Raw genomic sequence first — 20,238 nt, 5'->3', positions numbered from 1 at the left:
AATTAACAATAATGAGATAAAATGTAGAATGACTGGACTCTTAATTTCCTTTTTATTTTTCCTTACTAAGGACAATAATTTTTGGATGGAGAATAATGACTCTAAAATTGTTGACGGGGAGCTTAAATACAAGATAAAGGAAAAGATGATATGTGCACATTTATCTGTCCTCAGATTTAAATGAACTACATTTCAACAGCATAGGAAGAATTGGCAAATATGATTGCTGAGCTACTAATAATATTCTTTGAAGCATCTGAGAGAAAATGAGATTATCATGTGACTGAAGGCAGAAAAATACTTTTCCAATTTTCAAAACAGAGAAGAAGGTGGTCTTCAGGTAATAGACCTGTGAGCTTGACTTGAATTAGTCGAAGCACTCTAAAATACTCTTTAAAGGGATAGTTTGTAATCATTTAAAAAGTGAAACAGTGATCACAAAGGACCAACATGACTTCATCAAGAAGAAGTCAGGCAAAACTGACATCATTTCCTTTTTTGGATAGAGTTATTAAACAGGAGGATCAGAAAGCATATTAAATCTGGATTTCCAAAAGGTATTTTACAAAAATTTCCAAATTATCCATATGAACAAACTAAAGAGATCTGGGTTAGATAACAGTAGTTAGTTGAATTCAAAGCTGATTGAATAATTGGACCAAAGTGTAGTCATTAATGGAATAGAGATCTCCAAGGGGGAACTCAAAGATCTTACCATAAACCTGTGTTATTTAGCACTTTTATCAATGACTTCCATGCTGATATTGATAGTCTATCAAATTTTCAAATTATATAAAATTGGGTAGATAGGTAAAATATAGGATGATAATCAATGACCCTCTCTCCTCATGTGTGCGTATATATTCACATACATATACACACATACATGTATATATACACTACATGTATATACATGCATACATATATACACATACATATATGCATATATTCCCACATACGTATATATATACATGCATATATATATAATTTCATTGGAATAGAATAATGAGCTAAACCCAATAAGAATAAATTTATTTTGGATAAATGCAAAGCCCCAAATTGTATTTTTATCATCAGCTAAACAGTAGTGGTAAGTTCAAACATGGCTAGATAGCATTTTATTTGAAAAGGACCATTTGTGTTTTAGCTACTCCAAATTCAGTATAAGCCAGCAGTATAATATGCTATAGAAAATGACAATAGAGAGCATTTATAAAAGGTTTTACAAAATATTTTTACAAATTATCTCATTTTATGCTCACAGAAACACTTAGTGGTTGATACTATAACTACCTGCACTTTGCATGTGAGGAAAGTGAGACACAAAGAATTTAAATGACTTAACCCAGGTTCACATAGTTAGTAAGGTACTCAGGCAAGATTTAAACTCAGGTCTTCCTGACTTGATGTGCAGTGCTCTACCCACCACACCACCTAACTACCTAGAGGAACTTAGGTTTCATTAATAGAAACATAATATCTGGGAAGTGATAGTGTCTCTTTGCTTTGCCTTGATGAAATTCTATCTGGAGTTCTTTCTTTTCTCTGTATGTCAGGCACATAGTAGGTGCTTAATAAATACTTTTTGATTGATGAATGACATTGATATATTTGGTTATATCTAGATGAGAACACATAAAATGTCTGCCACTACATATTTTTAAATCAGTTCAAGGAATTGGAATTGTTTACTTGAAGAAGAGAAAAAGGATGTGGCTATGGGGCATGACAGATATTTTCAAATGCTTTGTGTTCTTATATGGAGGAGAATGATAGACTTGTTTTGCTGGAGTATAGAAGGCAGAACTGGGACCAAAGGAAATTTACAAAGCAGTAGATTTAATTTAAATGTGTGGGAAAATTAACAGAAGTGGTGAAAGGGGGGATGAGCTGCCTTACTGTAGTCCCCCTAATTAGAAATCTTCAAGTAGGCACAAGATGGTTGTTGTAGAGATGTTTCCTGTTCAGGCACTGACTGGATTTAGAAGAGCTTTAGATTTAAAACTCTGAACTCCCTTCCAACTTAGGTATCTTGTGATTCTGTGAAAATCATACTCCAGATAGGCTCTCCTACAAATATCCAGGGTAGTTAAACAAATGTCAGTCTACTCTAAATTTCAGTATTGAATGACTTATTGAAAATTCTCTCTGGCATTATTCTTTGGACCTTTGACAAATCCATTCATTGTACATTTCTGGATCCTTATGGAATCATGGACAAGATCTACATGGCCTGTTTTCCTCCCCCCTCCCAAACCTGTTCTTCCATATTACTACCCTTTGCCTAATGAGGGTATCACCATCGTTCTATCACCCATTTCCATAATCTAATAGCCATCTTCAACTCTTCCATCTTCCATTATCTTCTACAATTATTTACTAAGTCTTGACAATTCTACTTCCATATTTTATGTACCTATTCTTTCATTGCTACTCACAAGACCACCAGCATCCCTCAATTTCATCACTCCTACCCTGGATTTTGAAATGTCTTTTCAACTGTTCTCTTATCATCTAGTTTTTTTGTTTGTTTACTCTGCAGATGCATACTATTTCTAAAATACAGTTCTGGCAATGTCATCAAAGTGCTCAGGAAGGTTCCATGGCTGACTCTAAAGCCTCTAGGATAAAAGACAAACACCTTTTTCGGCTTTTTACAGTATGGCTCCAAACTATTTTTCCAGACCTTTTCACATAAACTATATTCCAGCCAACTAGCCTACTTGGTCTTCCCCATACATGGCAATTTTTTTCTCTCACCTCCATGCCTTTGTATTTCATACCTAGAATGTTCTCTTTCCTCATCTCCACATTTTGAAATCTCTAGCTCCTTTTAATTCCCAGCTCAGATATCACTCTTTCTGATCATCCCAGTCATTAGTGTTCTCCCCTATGAAATTGCTTGATATTTACATAGCCTATGTATAGAATGTCCCTTTGAAATTGAAATGTTAGCTTTTCGAAGGTCAAATAGATGATGTAAACCCTCACTTCCCTTGTCAAATATGAGGAATATTATGGTGTTGATGATCCCATGGATCTGCACAAATGACTACAGAATCCAGAACTCATAAAGTTTAGAGTTAAATTTAGAGAGCTAAAACATTCTAGTTCCAGGTGCTTCGTGATAGAAGTTAGATTGCAGTAGGAAAATTCCCATCAGTAAATCTCTTGTGATGTTTGGATTTGGATTTTCAGGTAAGGGTCTTCTGAACTGAAAATCTAATGAACCACATTCCTTGTGCATCTTTGCTTTGTTTTCTTTTCTAGTTTGCTTAACATAGGTTTCATCAGATATCACTCAGTCAATGAACTAGAAGTTGTAATGGCAGTCAGGAAAAAAAATGCTACTGTTTATAAACGAACACTGGATTAAGGAGGAAACAGCTGGAGGAACCTCCTTCAATAAAATTTGTCATTTTGAATTTATGATTCTTAAAGCCCCATAATGTAAGAAAAATTAAAATAACTAGAATTATTGCATGAAAAAGTAAAAGAAAGCAATGTTGGATTTCAAAATATGTACATGCCTGAGGGGATCAACATCATGGATTTATTCGTGTGGCTTATGAGTATTGGGTTATAAAGGATAGAAGTAAGAGCCCTAGAATGGGAAAGGTGTGAATTTCTCAAAGGTAATGTGGACCTTTGGGAATATGGTGATCTATAAACAGCTAAGCTGTACAGTAGAGAGAGTTTTGGAGTTGGAATCAGGAAGATTAGAATTCAAATCTTGCCTCAAACTTTACTATTTTAAAGACCCTGGGCAAGATGCTTAATCTTTGCCTCCATTTTCTGACATATAAAATGGGGATAATGATAGTACTTGTTTTCCATGGTTGTTGTCAGGATAAATCCTGTAAAGCATCTTGCAAACCTTAAAGCCCTATATAAATGTTGGCTAATAATTATAATAATAAGCTCCAAACATTCCAAAATCAGAGTCAAATTATAAGGTAGACACAAACGTTTAATGTAATACACAATTCAAATGCAGCAGATGATTTGTTTAATTTTTCTCAAAACATTTCAGATCATGTCTTGTCACAGCCATTATTGATGAATAAATGTAAAGAAGGAAGCCACAACTACAATTGAAAGAATTCAATTGCTCTAAAAATGTGATTTTAAAATATCCTCAAAGAGATAAAAAAGATCTCTAACAAATCTTATGGACTTATAATTTCATATTATTGAAAATGGGGTCAGGGTATACATTTAATGAAACCAATGTGATTGCACAGGGTATTGATGAAGTGAGATATGACAGAAGAGAACCAAAGCAAAAAAAAATGACATCAAGCTATAGGAGCTGACATCAGGAAAGCTAAATTCATAATAGGTAGAGTCTTGTAAAAATAAAAATATGCTAAATATAAAGGAAAGAGCTATGGTTAGAAGTAGAGCAAAAAGGATTAGAGGGAAAATCCCACTTCCCCTTGGAGCAGGTGATGTTATATAAACAATTGGCAGAGAAAAAACAGCGTTATGTTACTCCTGTATTCCTTTTCCCATCATCAAAGAGAATGATCTGCAAACCAGGAGGAGTAGGCCAAAGACCTCTAAAAACAAAGCTAGAGTCCAAGAGAGAGAGGTTATTTATCAGTACACTGCCTATAAAAAAAATGGAATTTCCCTAGTTTTCCACAGGGAGAGAAAAGCAAAAATAAAGACAGATTAGTGTCATATAAATATGAGAGGAAATTTATTGAACAAATACTTTTTGTCCGTGCTTAGGAAAAGCAAGTGGTGGTCACTGGGAGCTAGCATGGATTCACTAACAATTATTCATGAAAAAATTTGTACATACTTTTGATACATATAGTGGATTGGTAAATTGGGAGAATGCTTATTGGTAAATAAGGAGTTAATAATAAGGAGTTTTTTCAGTGAGGTTTTGAGACTTTCATGAAATGTTATCTATGAGATGGAAACTTGCAGATCTTTTCTCAATCCTTTTAAGTTAATTTGACATTAAATGAGAAAATACCCACCATGCTGCTGCTGCCCAGACATTCTCATACCATCCTATTCCTATGCTCCATTTTCTACCTCCAGCTCAACACTCCATATTCTGCCTACCCTGGGATACTGAGCTTCTGGTGCGTAAGCACTTACTATAAATATCCCTGACACATGGCCATAACAATGTTGATCCCTGATCGTATTCATACTGTGATTCCCACATAACTTCCCTTCCCCCAACCCCTGTCTACTTTGAGGACAATAATCAAATTAATATAAAAATTCCTGGAAAGGATAAATAAATCAGTCTATCCCTGTGATTTCACAGACAAAATCCTCCTCCCTGTCTACCACTTTCCTAAGAGAGTGTTATCTTCCTCTAATATAATGTAATTTTTGTACTTTTATACCAATGGACTTCATATGATTTTCTATACACTCAGCGTTAACCTAGAGGAAGATTTTTTTTAGGATTCTACCAAATGGCTCTGTCTTTGTTCCTATTCTCTTCAGTATTTGTATCAGTGACATCATGGATTTTCTGAGATGGAATAAAACTGAATCCATTTTGCACAACTCATACCAGAAAAACAAAAATCCTCCATAACTTCATTGAGTTCTCTTATCATCTAACTTTTCTTTGAGGAGCTCAAATGAGGCTAAGCCAATTAAGGTAGCGCATACTATTTTTGCATAGCTTTAATCATTAGGAAGTTTTTTCTTTTCTTTTCTTTTTTTTTTTAATAAAGACTGCATTCCTCTTTTTTCAGCTATAGTATATTACCCCAATTGTGCTTTCTCAAAGTCAAATGCATCATAAGTTCACATATTTTTGGCAGTAATATCACACTATTGAGTGATACAGTACAGTGCCTGCACACAGTAAACACTTAATAAATGTCTGTTGACTTGACCAAGCAAAACAAGTCTAATCCCTCTTCCATATGAAAGTCCCTCAAACAATTTGAAGAGAGCTACCTTATCCATTCTCTTCTTCATGTGAAATACCTCCAGTTCTTTCAGCTAATTCTCACATAGCATGATCTCAAGTTCCTTCAACACCCTGAATTCTGTTCTCAGTGTGTTCTCTGCCCCAGTGATGTCCATCCTAAGATGGAATGCCCAGAACTGAACACAGAACTCTTAATGTATTCTGACTGGCCAAGGCAAAGTAGATCAGTGTTGTACCCTCTCTTATACTAGTCCCCAAACTTCTAGCAATGCAAGCTAAATTTGCATTATATTTTTGGCTACCATATCACACCACTGAGAGACAGAATGTCATGGTGGACAAAAAGCTGGTCTCACGGTCTGGGGTCAAGTTTTATCTCTTGCATACATTGGCTATGTGACTCAGGATACAAAACTTAAACTCTCAGTGCCCCCAAGAAACACTCTAACATTCTAAATATTGGAGAAAGTATGGATCTGAATAAGCAGAATAAGTTCCTCACCCAGAGCTGCTGACAGATGAAATCACAAGGATTTTTTTCTCATTTTTTGTGTTTATTTTATTTTATTGGATTTGAATTTCAGTAAAACACCCAGATTATTTCCAAACTTCTAGTAACATTTCCTCCGTATTGTATTTGAGAAATGAACTGTTTTATTTTAAAATAACTATAAGACTCCATGGATATTAATACTAAAATTCATATTATCACCTTTGGCCTAACATTGTAGCCTGTCAAGGTCTCCTTCAGACCCTGATGTTTTAGTTCTCCCTTCCAGTTATGTGTCATTGGCAAATCTGATAAGCATGCCATCTATCGGCACTGACTTTTATGCTCCATAGCACAGAGTCACTCAGACATAAGGGTAGTATAGTGCAGATGTCCCTCATACTTGACACTGAAATATATTAATAGCTACATTTTGAACCCTGATAATCAACCAGTTTCAAATCTACTTAACTGCATTTTCATCTGGTCTATAGATTTCCATTTCTTTTTCCTAAAAGCATGTGATGAAATACTTAGTCAAATGTTTTTGCTAAGATCTAGGTAAATAATATCCACAGTATTCTCTAGGAACTCTTTCAAAGCATGAAATGACATTTGTGTGTCATGATCTGTTCTTGATGAAGTTATTCTGATTCTTGGTGATCACTGCTTCCTTTTCCAAATGTTCAGTGAGCATCCTTTGAATAACATATTCTAATATTTTGGTAGCAATCGAAACTAAGCTTGCTGCTCTCTAATTTGTAGACTCCACTCTCTTTACTTATCTGAAAATTGTCTCCAACTTTCCAATGCCTTTCCTGTTCTCCAGGATAACAGTTGCTAGTCAGTTTTGTCCAATATTTCTTTCAGTACGCAAGAAAGTGATTTATCTCACACTACTGACCCAAATGCATCAAGGGCAGACTGATGCTCTCCTATTCATTCCCTGCTTAGGTCAGTCTTCAATTCTTATTAACCACTTTTGGACAATATTTTTTTTTTAGTCCAAACTGCATTCTTCTTGGTAGAAAACATAGAAGCAAAATAAGTTGGAACATTTGTGCTTTCCCCCTGTTTTAGTTATTATTGTCTTGTCCACTATGGAAGATTGTCTATTCCTTCTTGATTTTCCTTTTTCCCTAAAGGGAAAAATATTCCTTCTTATTTTCTTTTGCTTTCCTTGCCAGCCTCAGATAACTATTATGTTTTTTTAAATATGCCAACTTTTATTTTTATTTATTACTTGTATGTGGCCAAAATTTTACCCTCAAATCTATATTTATGAAAGTTCAAATTGACCTTACCAAAGTTCTTAATAATTAACATTATAATTTTATATGTTTCTTTCTCTGTAATAAGTTTTTTTAGTATTTTATTTTTCCCTATGTACATGTAAAACAATTTTAACATTTGTTTATAGAATTTTGAGTTCCAAATTTTCTCCTTTCCTCCCTCTTCACCCCCCTCACTGAGAAGGCAAGCAATTTGATATAGGATATACATGAGTAGTCATGCAAAACATATTTCCGTATTAGTCATGTTGTGAAAGAAAACATAGACAAAAACCTCAAGAAAAATAAAGTTTACAAAAGTATGCTTCAATCTGTATTCAGAAACCATCAGTTCTTTCTCTGGGGATGGATAACGTTTTTCATATTAAGTCCCTCAAAGTTCTCTTATGTTGCTGAGAATAGCTTAGTCATTCACAGTTGATCATCTTACAATATTGCTGTTACTAGGTACATTGAACAGCTAGTTGGTGCAGTGGATAAAGCACCAGTGCAGGAGTCAAGAGGACCTGAGTTCAAATCTCACCTTTGACACTCACTACCTGTGTGACCTTGGGCAATTCAGTTAAACCCAATTGCCTCATCCTGAGTCATCTCTGGTCATCCTCATGAATAGCTGGTCACTGCATTCAGATGATTCTGGAGGATAAGTGAGGCTGGTAACCTGCACAGCCCTCCCTTACTCAAAACAAAATCATGTGCAAGTCATGTCATCATTTCTCTGATGGCATGGTCTTCTTCAGCATCGAAGGAAGAACACACACACACACACACACACACGTATACTAGGTACATGGTAGATGTCACTTTGCATCAACCTCTGTAAGTTATTTGATGTTTTCTGAGAGCATTATTTCTTATAGCATAATATCCCATCACAATCATATCTTGCAATTTGTCCAGCCATTCCCCAATTAATGAGCATTCCCTTAATTTCTAATTCTTTGACACTAGAAAAGAGCTGCTGTAAATATTTTTATACATCTAGGTTCTTTTCTTTTTTATTTTTATCTCTTTTTTGATACAGACTAACTAATGGTATTGTAGATCAAAGGGTATGCATGGTTTTATAGTTCTCTGGGCAAAGTTCCAAATTGTGCTAAAGAATTGCTGAATTAGGGCACAACTCCCCAACAGTGCATCAATGTCTCATTTTTCCCTGCATACACTGCAACAATTGTCATTTGTCTTTTCTGTCTTATTAGCCAATCTAATAGGTATGAAGTAGTACCTCAGAATTGTTTTAATTTCCATTTCTCCAAGCAATTGTGATTTAAAGCATTTTTGTATGACTATTGATATCTTTGGTTACTTTATATGAAAACTGTTCATATCTTTTGATCATTTATCAATTGGGGAATGGGTCTTACTTTTATAAGTTTGACTCAGCTTTCTATGTTTGAGAAACAAAACCTTTATCAGAGAAACTTGCTATAACTTTTTCACAATTATGACTGATAACTGTATTTTCCTCTATCTTATTTTGTCCTCTGTTTATTCTATTGTCTCTCTCCTTTCACCTTGTTCCTACTCAAAAGTTTTTGCTTCTACCACCTCCCCCAATCTGCCCTCCCTTCTATCACCCACCCTTCTGTTATTCTCTTCTCCTCCTACTTTCCTGTAGGATAAGATAGATGACTATACCCAAAAGAGTCTGTATGTTTTCCCCTCTTTGAGCCATTCTGATGAGAATAAGGTTAAGTCACTCCCCCTCTCACTTCCCCCAACTTTCTTATCAGTGCAAAAATTTTTTCTTGCATCTTTTATGTGAGATAATTTGCCCCATTCTACCATTCTCTTTCCCTTTATCCAAGTGCATTCTTCTCTCACTTATTAATTTTATTTATTTTTAAGATATCATATCTTCATACATAATCATACCTTTGGCCTCTGTCTATATATACTCCTGCTAGCACCCCTAATAATAAGTTCTTATGAGTTACAGTTATCATAGTAATGTAAAACAGTTTAAGCTTATGAAGTAGCTTTATGATTTCTTTCCTGCTTACCTTTCTATGCTTTTTTTTTGTCTTGCATTTGAAAGTCAAATTTTCCATTCAGTTCTGATCTTTTTCAAGAATACTCAAAAGTCCTCCATTTCATTGAATAGCCATTTTTCTCCTGAAGGATTATAGTCACTTTTGTTGGGTGGGTAATTCTTGCTTGTAATCCAAGCTCCTTTGCCTTCTAAAATATCATATTCCAAGTCCTCTGGTCTCTTAATGTAGAAGCTGCTAAAGCTTGTGTTAACCTGATTGTGTTTCCATAATATTGAATTTTTTTCTTTCTGAATGCTTGCAATATTTTCTCCTTAACCTGCAAACTTTGGAATTTGCTACAGTATTACTAGGAATTTTCCTTTTCAGATCTCTTTCAGGAAATGATCAGTGGATTCTGTCAATTTTTACTTTTCCCTCTGGTTCTAGAAAATCAGGGCAGTTTTCCTTGACAATTTCTTGAAAGATGATGTCTAGATGCTCTCTCTCTCCTCCTCCTCTTTTTCCTCCTCCTCCTCCACCTCTTTCTCTGCCTCCCTCTTTCTTTGATTGTGGCTTTCATGTAGTTCAATAATTTTAAAATTATCTCTCTTGGATCTCTTTTCCAGGTCAGTTATTTTTCCAGTGAGATATTTCACATTGTCTTCTATTTTTTTATTTTTTTGGTTTTTTTTTTATTATTTCTTGATTTTTCATTACCTTTCACTCACTCAATTCTAATTTTTAAAGAGTTATTTTCTTTATTGAGCTTTTGTATCTCCTTTTCCATTTGGCCAATTCCACTTTTAAGGAGTTTTTTTTTTTCTTCAGCGAATTATCATGCTCTTTTCCATTTGACCAGATCTGCTTTTTAAGGCATTCTTCTCCTTATTGATTTTTGTACCTCTTTTACCATTTGGCCTTGTCTGTTTTTTAAGATATTGTTTTCTTCTGTATCTCTGGATCCTTTACCAGACCGTTGACTCTTTTTTCATGATTTTCTTGCATCTCTCTCATTTCACTTCCCAATTTTCTTCTACCTCTTTTACTTGATTTTCAAAATCCTTTTTGAACTCTTCCATGGACCGAGACCAATTGAAATTTTTCTTGGAGGCTTTGGATGTAATAGCCTTAACTTTGTTAATTTCTTGGGTGTATGTTTTGATCTTCCTAGTCACCACAGTAATTTTCTATGGTCAGAGCATTTTTTTTTGCTATTATTTGTTCATCTTTCTAGTCTATTTTGTGACTTTTAACTATTTATTAAAGTAGTGTTGTGTTTCCAGGGTGGCGGGGATACTATCCCAAGGTTCAGGGGTTTTGCACAGCTGTTCTCAGAGATACTTCTAGGGACCTTTAAGTTTTTACTTCTTCCAAGGTGGTATGATCTAAGGAGAGGTATTTACTACTCTCTTGACCTGTGCTCTTGTCTGTGACTGACCACAAGCACTCTTTTCTGCCCTGGAACCATAAAGAGGGTCCCTACTCTACTGTTGCCTACAAGCTCTGATATGCTAGTCCTCCTCCTTGCTCTGGGACTGCCACTCAGAACTGTGGCCCAGACCTAAGTACAGTCTGTGGGTTGAGAGTTCCAGAGGCAGCAGCTGCTTCAGATTCAGTAGCTCCCAAGGTCTGCTCCTGATTTGCTTGACCCTGGAGCCCAGTCTGTGTTGGCATGTCTTGCACTGGACTGTGCTCCTCTCTCACCCAGGAGTGACAGACCTTACTTGCTGACCTTCTTAGTTTCCATTGGCTGGCAAATTATTTCACTCTGTCCTTTTGAGGGTTCTGCCACTCCAGAAATTGTTTTATAGAATTATTTAAAAGTGTTCAGGGGGGTCTGAGGAGAGCTCAGGAGGGTCACTACCTTTCTCCTCCATCTTGGGTCCACCTCCATAAGTGTTTTTTTCTTTACAATTTTCATAATACTCTCATAAGACATACCATCTTTCTTATTCGTAGTTTGTTCTTTATCCCCTATTCCATCTTCTGAATGTGTCATTTGACAATGTAAGTTCATGGATAAGTTATCTACATATTCATAGGGGCAGCCATGTGGAACAGAGTGTCAAGCCTAGAGTTAGGATGACTTGAAATTAAATCTGGTCTGAGACACTTCCTAGCTATGAGACCCTGGGCAAGTCACTTAACCACCATCTGCCTCAGTTTCTTCAACTGTAAAATGAGGACCATAGCACCTGTTTCCCAAAATTGATATCAGGATCAGTTGAGAAAATATAAAATGCTTAGCCTACTCTCTAGTACATAGTTAATGTATAATACATATTTGTCCCTTTCTTCTTTAGAAGATTCCTCCTTTTACTACTCATGAAAATTATTTTTTATGGTTTCTGAATGTCATTATTGAGAACTCCTTATCCCATCTCAGAAGACTTCTCCTGTAGAACATTAGATTGTAGGATTCCAGCTGTTATCACTTTTTTTAAGTTATGGGTCAGGTAGAATATGACAATTGAGATCCCTTCCAACTCAGAAATTTATTTTACACTGTATGATATAGGAGTAGAAAAGGGGATGGGTCAAATAGGGAGCAAGAGCAAGTGTTAACAGATGGGCAAGCTGCATTAACACTGAAAGACTCAGAGAAAGACCTACAATACATTGGGTAGATATCTATGGAAGGTTTACAGATGTGCTTAGATAATAACCACACTGAGAAGAAAGGCATAAAAAGGTAGAGTTCTATACTTGTAGAGAAAATATCCTTTGAAGAATCAGGATGTCAGAAGGGCATTACCCATGAAGTTTCTTTAGGTCTGAGGTTCTTAGCATGCAGCCTATGAATTTCTTTTTAAAAGTATTTTAATAACTGAGTCTCAATATAATTGGTTTCCTTTTATTATGTGTTTTATTTGGTGCATTTAAAAACATTCTTCTGAGAAAGGGATCAAAGGCTTTATCAGACTGCTAAAGGGGTACATGCCACTCCAAAGTGTTAAGAACCCCTGCTTGGGGCACCATAAGTAAAACTAACTGCCTGATTTCACCAGTAACTTAAAAGTAAAATGGAAGACTGTAGCTATCTACTCCCCTTACCAGTTTTCCTTTTCCTCTGGATACCATTATGAATAGGCTTTAGGCCTGTTTAGGTCCCCAATGAAAATATTTTTGATTTGCTGGTACTGAATGAATCACTGAGTTCTGCCTGTCCCATTGGACTATGTGAGGGCCTCCCTGCTGTCCTTTCATGTCTGAACAAAGGACACATTCTCACTGTCACAGTCTCAGGACTGAAGTGTTAAAACATGAAGTCCAGGGGTGAAGTCTACATAAAATGGAAACAGAGCCTGCTTGGCTATCCACAGTTAAAGGTTTAAGGAGCTTTATAGTCTCTGATGAGCTAGTTCATGTAGCCTTCAGGCCTTTCAAAACACTGCCTCCAACCATGGTTTCCCAGCATCTGCCTTTAAAAAAAATCTCTTTGAATATTTTTTTCCTCAGTGGGAAGCCAACATCGACTATTGCCATTATTACATTAAAGAAAATATGAATGACCTTGTAATTACCAACACCATCTTCAGGCTTCCCCTAACAATTGTATATTAATTGAGCATTTTCAGCTCCTGTTATTTGATGCTAGGTACTTTCAAACTCCCTTAAAGCAAGCACTGCATTTTACAAGCACCTTGATGTGTTTTATGTGCATAGAATTGTTCTGATTAAATAATTATGGATTAAGAATGTGAGCTATGACCTAGAAGAAATAAAGGACTGGACCATATGAAATCAAATTCATTTTTTAATGATTCTACAATATAGAAATGTACATTCTGAATATATTGAAAATACTCAGCTATGCTAAAATAAACATGAATTATCTAAATACAAATCACATTAATTTATGCATAAATCATCTTTTCAGTTAAGATTTTGAATTGAGGCATTTTTAGAAGTTTTTACTAATCAATTATTTTAATGCCCTAAACTAGGAAATGAAAGTTTAATTATTTTTGTCATTATTTTTCAGTACATAGCCAATAATTGGAACCTCATCATAGTACCTACTAAGTTTTATCTGATGGAATTATTGCTATTTTTAGGTTGGATTGTAAAGTAAGATCTAAATAATGGTGTTGTATCAGACTGTATCCTATATACACATTTTCTCTTCATTCAGTAGCTAAATAGCAAAGATTGTATTTGATTGTCTCTATCCATCTAGTTTTGAAACATACATCAGAGTAGCCACAGTGAACTTTTATAAACCCTACTTTTATTTTTACATATACGATTAAAGATTTATTTATGTCTTTCCCTTTAAAATGTCAAGGTTTTTTTTTTTTTAATCTAGACCCATTGAGATCTAGATTTTCAGTTTCCCTAAGTATAATTGCCAAGGGATTATAAATAGAAATAACAATCTTTTTCCTGGTTTGAACTTTTAATTTTTTATTTTTCAGGTTAAATTTCTCCTAAACTATGCTAAATACTATCCACTTCTTTTGTGAAGTTGACTCTTAACTATTATTAAAGTGGATGGCTTCAGTGATCAAATTCTAACTTGATTCTTTTTTTAAACAGGAAGAAGGGATGGTGCATGCAGAGACCAGGACAGAAGCCCTACACTGCTGAGTTTAAGTGTGTTTGACCATATCTGGCTGACTGAAATATTTTCTCAAGGAAGTATTCATTCACTTAATGTCCTGAAGGGTTAAGAAAACAGAAACTCATAGTTTTACTGAGCTGTTGTTATGGAAGTTGCCAAGGAAACCATCACTGGAATGTTCAAACGTGTTGTTTCTCCCCAAACCCACAGGAGTGTAGCTTGAGTGTCTTAGTGTGCCCTAATCCTTGCAATTAGCTGCTATGTGGTAGGGCTTATGGGGGGTGGGGGATATGGAAAGGGGAGAGAGAGAGAGGAGAGCTGGAGAGATAAGATGCCTGCCAGTAGCTCCCAGAAACAGTCCCACCACATTGGTGAGCTTTAGTTTCTGCATTACACACATTACATTAAGCACTGGACAATCATGAATTATAATAGGAGGTACATTTAAAAATCTTCTCTTAAGAGTCCCCCCCAACATGGAAGTGAATGGTCTGTTTGAATGTCTCATCAAATTTAGATTAACAGAGGCTTTCTGTTAAGGAAAAATGTAGAATCCAACACACTCAACAGGCACTGTGTGAAGGGGGGGGTGGTTCTAGTGGTGGGAATATTTCAGCTTGTACATGACTGAAGGAAGATGATCAAAGTGAATGATTCTTAGGGATAAACTTGCAAAAGACATCACATGTCTGAATTTATAACCTGTATCAACAATTTGACATTATCAAATGCATCAAGATACTTTGAAAATTATTTCTGAATTCTTAATATAATGTGAAGAGCTTGAATAATTGACTTGAAAGAAAAATAGATACTGGGAGATTCAAGTCTCCTCAAAATGTATTTGTATATATAATCAATTTCTCTATCATATATCACCATATCCATGTTCTGATATATAAATAGGGGTATAAAAATTGACTAGATCCCAGATGGCATGCATGTAAATGAGTGTATAAAGACCCCTATATTCATGTGTATGCATATATGCTTATGTGTATACATATATGTATGTATTGAGAACTTATCAAGATTTGTTTTCTAGTGGAAAACACCAACATGTACATTTATATGTATACATGCATATGTTTGTTTCTACATGTAAGTGTATATGCACTTATATGCTTTGTGTATTGTAGATGTATCCATATGTGCACTTTTCATATAATTTATTTTGTACATGCAAGTGCATATGCACAGGTGCACAGTGTATTGTTTCATCGTATACATGCCTGTACGTGTGTCCATGTATGCAACACCTGAGTGTCTATGCATATGTATTTGTGTGCATGTACATTTATATATGTATGCACATGTATGCAAATACTTATGCATATATGTACGCACAAATAACCTATTAAATTTTGAAAGTACACATAAACTTTTCGGATTTTTTTCATACATACATTTATATACACATATGAATGTGTACATTTGTACACAGATGTCTGTACGCATTTACATATTGTATGCATATATACATACATACATTTATATATTATACATATATAATGCCTGTAGGCAGATATGTTGTTTCTTGTATACAACACAACCTCCTTGAAGAGTTAGGAACTAGCACAGTGCTTGGAAAATAATAAGTGCTTACTAAATGTTTGACTTATGTATTCTTTTCAGTCATCTGATTATTCTCTTCATAGGGTACTCCAAGGAATGGCAGCTCCCTCCACTGACGTGGATCAACAGCTTTTTGTAACTTCTGTGCTTTAGGTAAGCTGAAGTTTAAATGCCTTACCCATGGTTGACACCCCTCTGGCATGTTGGAAAGCCCAAGTCTTTCTAACTCCAAGACCACCCCACTCTACTGTATACTAAATAAACTTCTTCTTCTTCTTCTTCTTCTTCTTCTTCTCCTTCTTCTTTCTTCTTCTTCTTCTTCTTCTTCTCCTTCTTCTTCTTCTTTTCTCTCTCTCTCTCACACACGCGCGCACACACACACACACACACACACACACACACACTCCTCTATAGCATGTCTGCATAAAATACATTAAAAAGACAAAATTCGACATATTTTTGCTTTTGTCAATTTTAAGGCAGTACTCCTAAGAGTCTTCTTCCACCTGCTTAATTACTACCTGGTAGACCACAGATTATTAGGAATTATTGTCCTCAACCTGTGAAGCCTTGGTGACATTGGTTAAGGAGGTATAAAATATATTTAATTGAACTTTGTTGACTAAAATGGGAGATTACTCAACCACTATTTTCAGCTCTTCAACTGGTCTTATCAAGTCATTGGAGTTGGCCAATGCTGACAGCTGGTTGTGGAGCAACCTGCTGTAGCTGCTGCAGTCAGTAGTATAGTAATGGTCCTAAGCACACTTTAGACACTAATAGTTATCTAAATAAAATACCAGTCAGCTCTAAATTTGTGGTTCTATAATAATTCCTGCCATCCTGATTAGTGGTAAAAAAAAATTGTAAAAGGAGAGAGAAAATTACTGGAATAATCACCACACAAATGTAGAAAGGACACATGATATGCTGTTATAGCATCAGAGGCTAAGAATCACAAGCTTCTATTACCCCAAATACTTGAAGGTCATAAAATTTGTAATATAAACTATCTTACATAATGTCAGGAGATGCTCAAAGCAAGATGGTCCCACATCTTGTAAGTTACTTGTAACTGAAGGAGGGGCTTATTTTATTATGATATTTGTAAAAAAAAAAAACAACAACCATAAAATAATATAGTATTTATTGACTTTTTGGGTACCTCCCTGCCTAATATAAATAAATAAGCACCAGCATTTCTGGAATTCTTAATGAATTGAACATGGTTTCATGTAATTGTGTATTTTTCGGCAATGTAATGTACATGTGTACACTTTCCTAACTTCTAATTTCTAGTGGAAAAGCACTATAAATGGGTAGCCAAGATGAAATCAGAACTATTTTGCTTCCTTAAGAAACAGAGGAATAGTGAAGGGCTATGGGGTATATTATATTTATTTTTGGAGAGGCAGTATGTACTTAATTCGGGGTCAGCTGAGAACAATGCTTTTAGGGTATATCTTTCTAGTTTCTGCAGACATATTTTATACTAGGCAGTCATCGTGCTTCCAACCAGAAGTAAAGAGGAGAATAAATCTCCAAAGAAAATTTGTTTGCATGAGATATTCAAACTAAACATTCTGGGAAACATCTTAAATATAGGGTTTTTACAAAAAGAAAATATATTCACTTTCTGTGGATAGCTAGCTGCCTCATTTTCAGCAATAAAAAGGGGCCATGTCCACAATGTCCCCAGATCCCTTGATTTTATTTTACAGAAGCCACATTGTGGTGGCAATGTCTGCCTTACCCTTAAAGACATTTCTTGGGGCCAAGATGTTATTTGATGCAATAGCCAAAACACCAAGCCACAAGATTTTGAAAAGCACAATGAAATACCCCGAGGTTCTTGGAACTTCTGTAGGCTCATCACAGATCACAGAATAGTCAAAGGCTTTGACAAACTGTCCTATGTAAATATCCATACCAATCTTCCATCAAAGGCTTTTTACAAAACTGCCCTGTGGACACCCAAACCAACCTTCCATTCCATTTCTGGAGAAACGACCTGGTAGCTTTTTGCGTAAGGCCAATTAGTCCTTTTCTGTGTATAGAAACCATCTTTGGTTTGCAGGTAGGAATGGTTGCCAAAATGAGTTTGTCTTGGTCCTCATTTGTACCCATTATCAAAAGTAATACTAAATTTGGGTCAAACACAAAGTTGTTATGAGGGGGACTGGATTTAGAATAGCAAGTTTACTGAGGGTCAGATTGAAGTAAAGAATTGGTAGGACTTTTTGAACCTCTTGTACATAGTCATTCTATTGCATCATGGCAATATCAATAACTCCAAGGACAATAACTCCAGCGTGATTACTAGTGGATGGATTCATCTTCCTCTGGTTCCCTAAAAGAAATTTGTCTCTTCTCTTTTTCCCCCTTCCCTTTCTTCTTTCTGGTTCTCTCTCTCTCTTTCACTTCTTTTTGTCTCTTTTCACCTGTCTCTCTTTTTACCTGTCTCTCTGTCTCCCTCTCTCTGCCTCTGTAGGTAATGAACATTATATTCTCAAGTGATGCCAAATTTCATAAAAATATTCTTATATAGCCAGCTTGTTATAAGAATCTTTTGTAGGAACATGTCACTCACAACTTTGAAATGGCTTGGGGAAAATTTTTCAGAGGCATAAAAATATAGAAAGGATAAAAACTAAGAAAAAACCTGAAATCAGGAATATGATAATGTAGGATATTACATATTAATTCATTAAAATATTGAATATTTTTACTTCATTAATTCTTCTGCATAGGAGTAGAAAATGATTTTAATGAGCTTGATTGAACTACAAAATGACTATATTGTCTTCAAACCTCTTCAAAAGGAAGCCTACTGTTATAGTATTCATAAGGGATAGTCACATTTTTTTTTCTGAAGTGTGATAGGATTTAGAGCCGGAAAGAACGTTAGAGGTTATTTAGTTCAAATCCCTTATTTTATAGATAAAGAAGTGAAGGCCCAGAGAGGTTAATAGGCTTACTCAGTGTCATGCAGGTAATAAAGAGTGGAGCCTGGATCCTGTTTCTCTGACTCCTAGCCTGATACTCTTTCTACCACACAATATAATAATCTCCAGAAATATAAGTAAATATTGTTCATATATAGTTGTTCTTCTTGTACAGGACTTTAGTGTTATGCAAATAGCACAATAGGGAGTCTTTCCAGATTAAAAAGGGGGGTAGAGAAATAATGAGGAGGGGTTTTCTTTAGGTAATGGTAGATAATTCACTCTGGCTAGTGATTGTCCCTCAGCATGTGCACACACATACATATATATTCATACACATACATGCATACATTGATGCCTATATATGTACGTATACATGTGTGTATACACACACACACACACATGCACACTGAACCCAATATATTTTAGGACTGGGTGGAAGTATTTCAATGTACAAGGAAGTAGAGAGTGAGTTAGAATAGAGGACTGGGAGAAGGGTAAATGAAGACAGTATTGGAATACAATAATAGCCTCTGAATTGGCCTCCCAGAGTCCAGTTCTTCCCCTTTTCAGTCCACATGGTTCTGAAGGAGAAAGGCTGGTGACTTTGCACAGACCTCCCTCACTTAAATCCAATTCACTTACATGCCATGGCATCACCTCCCTGATGTTGTGATCCTCATCCAGAATGAAGGACAAATAAAAGTAACCCACCGCAACCATCATTCATAAAAGGGCCAAATCAATATTGCTAAAGCATACATGTGACCATGTGATTCCTGCTCAAGAAACCCCATTTATATCTTCTTGTATCTGGGGCAAAATGCAAACTACAAAGGTACCAATAACCTCTGGATCAACAAATCTATTGGTCTTTTCTTAATTCTCTTCTCTGCAGCATTTGTCAATGTTATCTACCCTATTCTCCTTGATTTTTTCTTTGCTCTAGGTTATCGAAATACTTTTCTCTCCTGGTTCTCTTCCTACCAGTCTGACTCCTTCTCATTCTCTTTTGCTGGATCTACATCCACATCAGACACACTCATTGTGGATTCTCCCAAGGCTTGGTCCTAGATTCTTTTCTTAGTTATCTCGTCAGCTCCCATGGGTTCAGTTATCATCTCTATGCTGATAATGACCAGATCCACTTATCCAACACTAACCTTTCTTCTTACTTCTAGTTTTGCATGTTAATCTTGAACTGGATTTGGGTAATATCTGAAGCTCAACTTATCCCAAACTGAACTCATTGTTTTTTCTTCTAATTCTTCTCCTCTTCTGAGCTTCCTTATTACTGTCTAGGATACCACCATCCTTCTAGTCATTGAGACTCACAATCTAGATGTTGTCTTCTATCCCTAACTCTCATCACTCCCATATCCAATCTTTTGCCAAGTCCTTTTGATTTTACCTTCATAGCATCTCTTGTAAAATCCCTTGCCCTCTTCTCTGGCAGTACCACTGCTTGGTGCAGGGTCA

The 20,238-nt window shown here is 35.6% G+C and overlaps 1 pseudogene; it reads right to left on the bottom strand.

Annotated features, from left to right (window-relative positions):
• The window catches only part of LOC140512394 (heterogeneous nuclear ribonucleoprotein A3 pseudogene), a 183,474-nt pseudogene extending 163,669 nt beyond the window's left edge, over positions 1-19,805 (bottom strand).
• Between the last annotated feature and the right edge of the window lie 433 nt (positions 19,806-20,238).

Source organism: Notamacropus eugenii, chromosome 6 (assembly GCF_028372415.1).
Source record: "Notamacropus eugenii isolate mMacEug1 chromosome 6, mMacEug1.pri_v2, whole genome shotgun sequence".
Taxonomy (NCBI): Eukaryota; Metazoa; Chordata; class Mammalia; order Diprotodontia; family Macropodidae; genus Notamacropus; species Notamacropus eugenii.
This window is presented reverse-complemented; position numbering and strand designations above follow the sequence as displayed.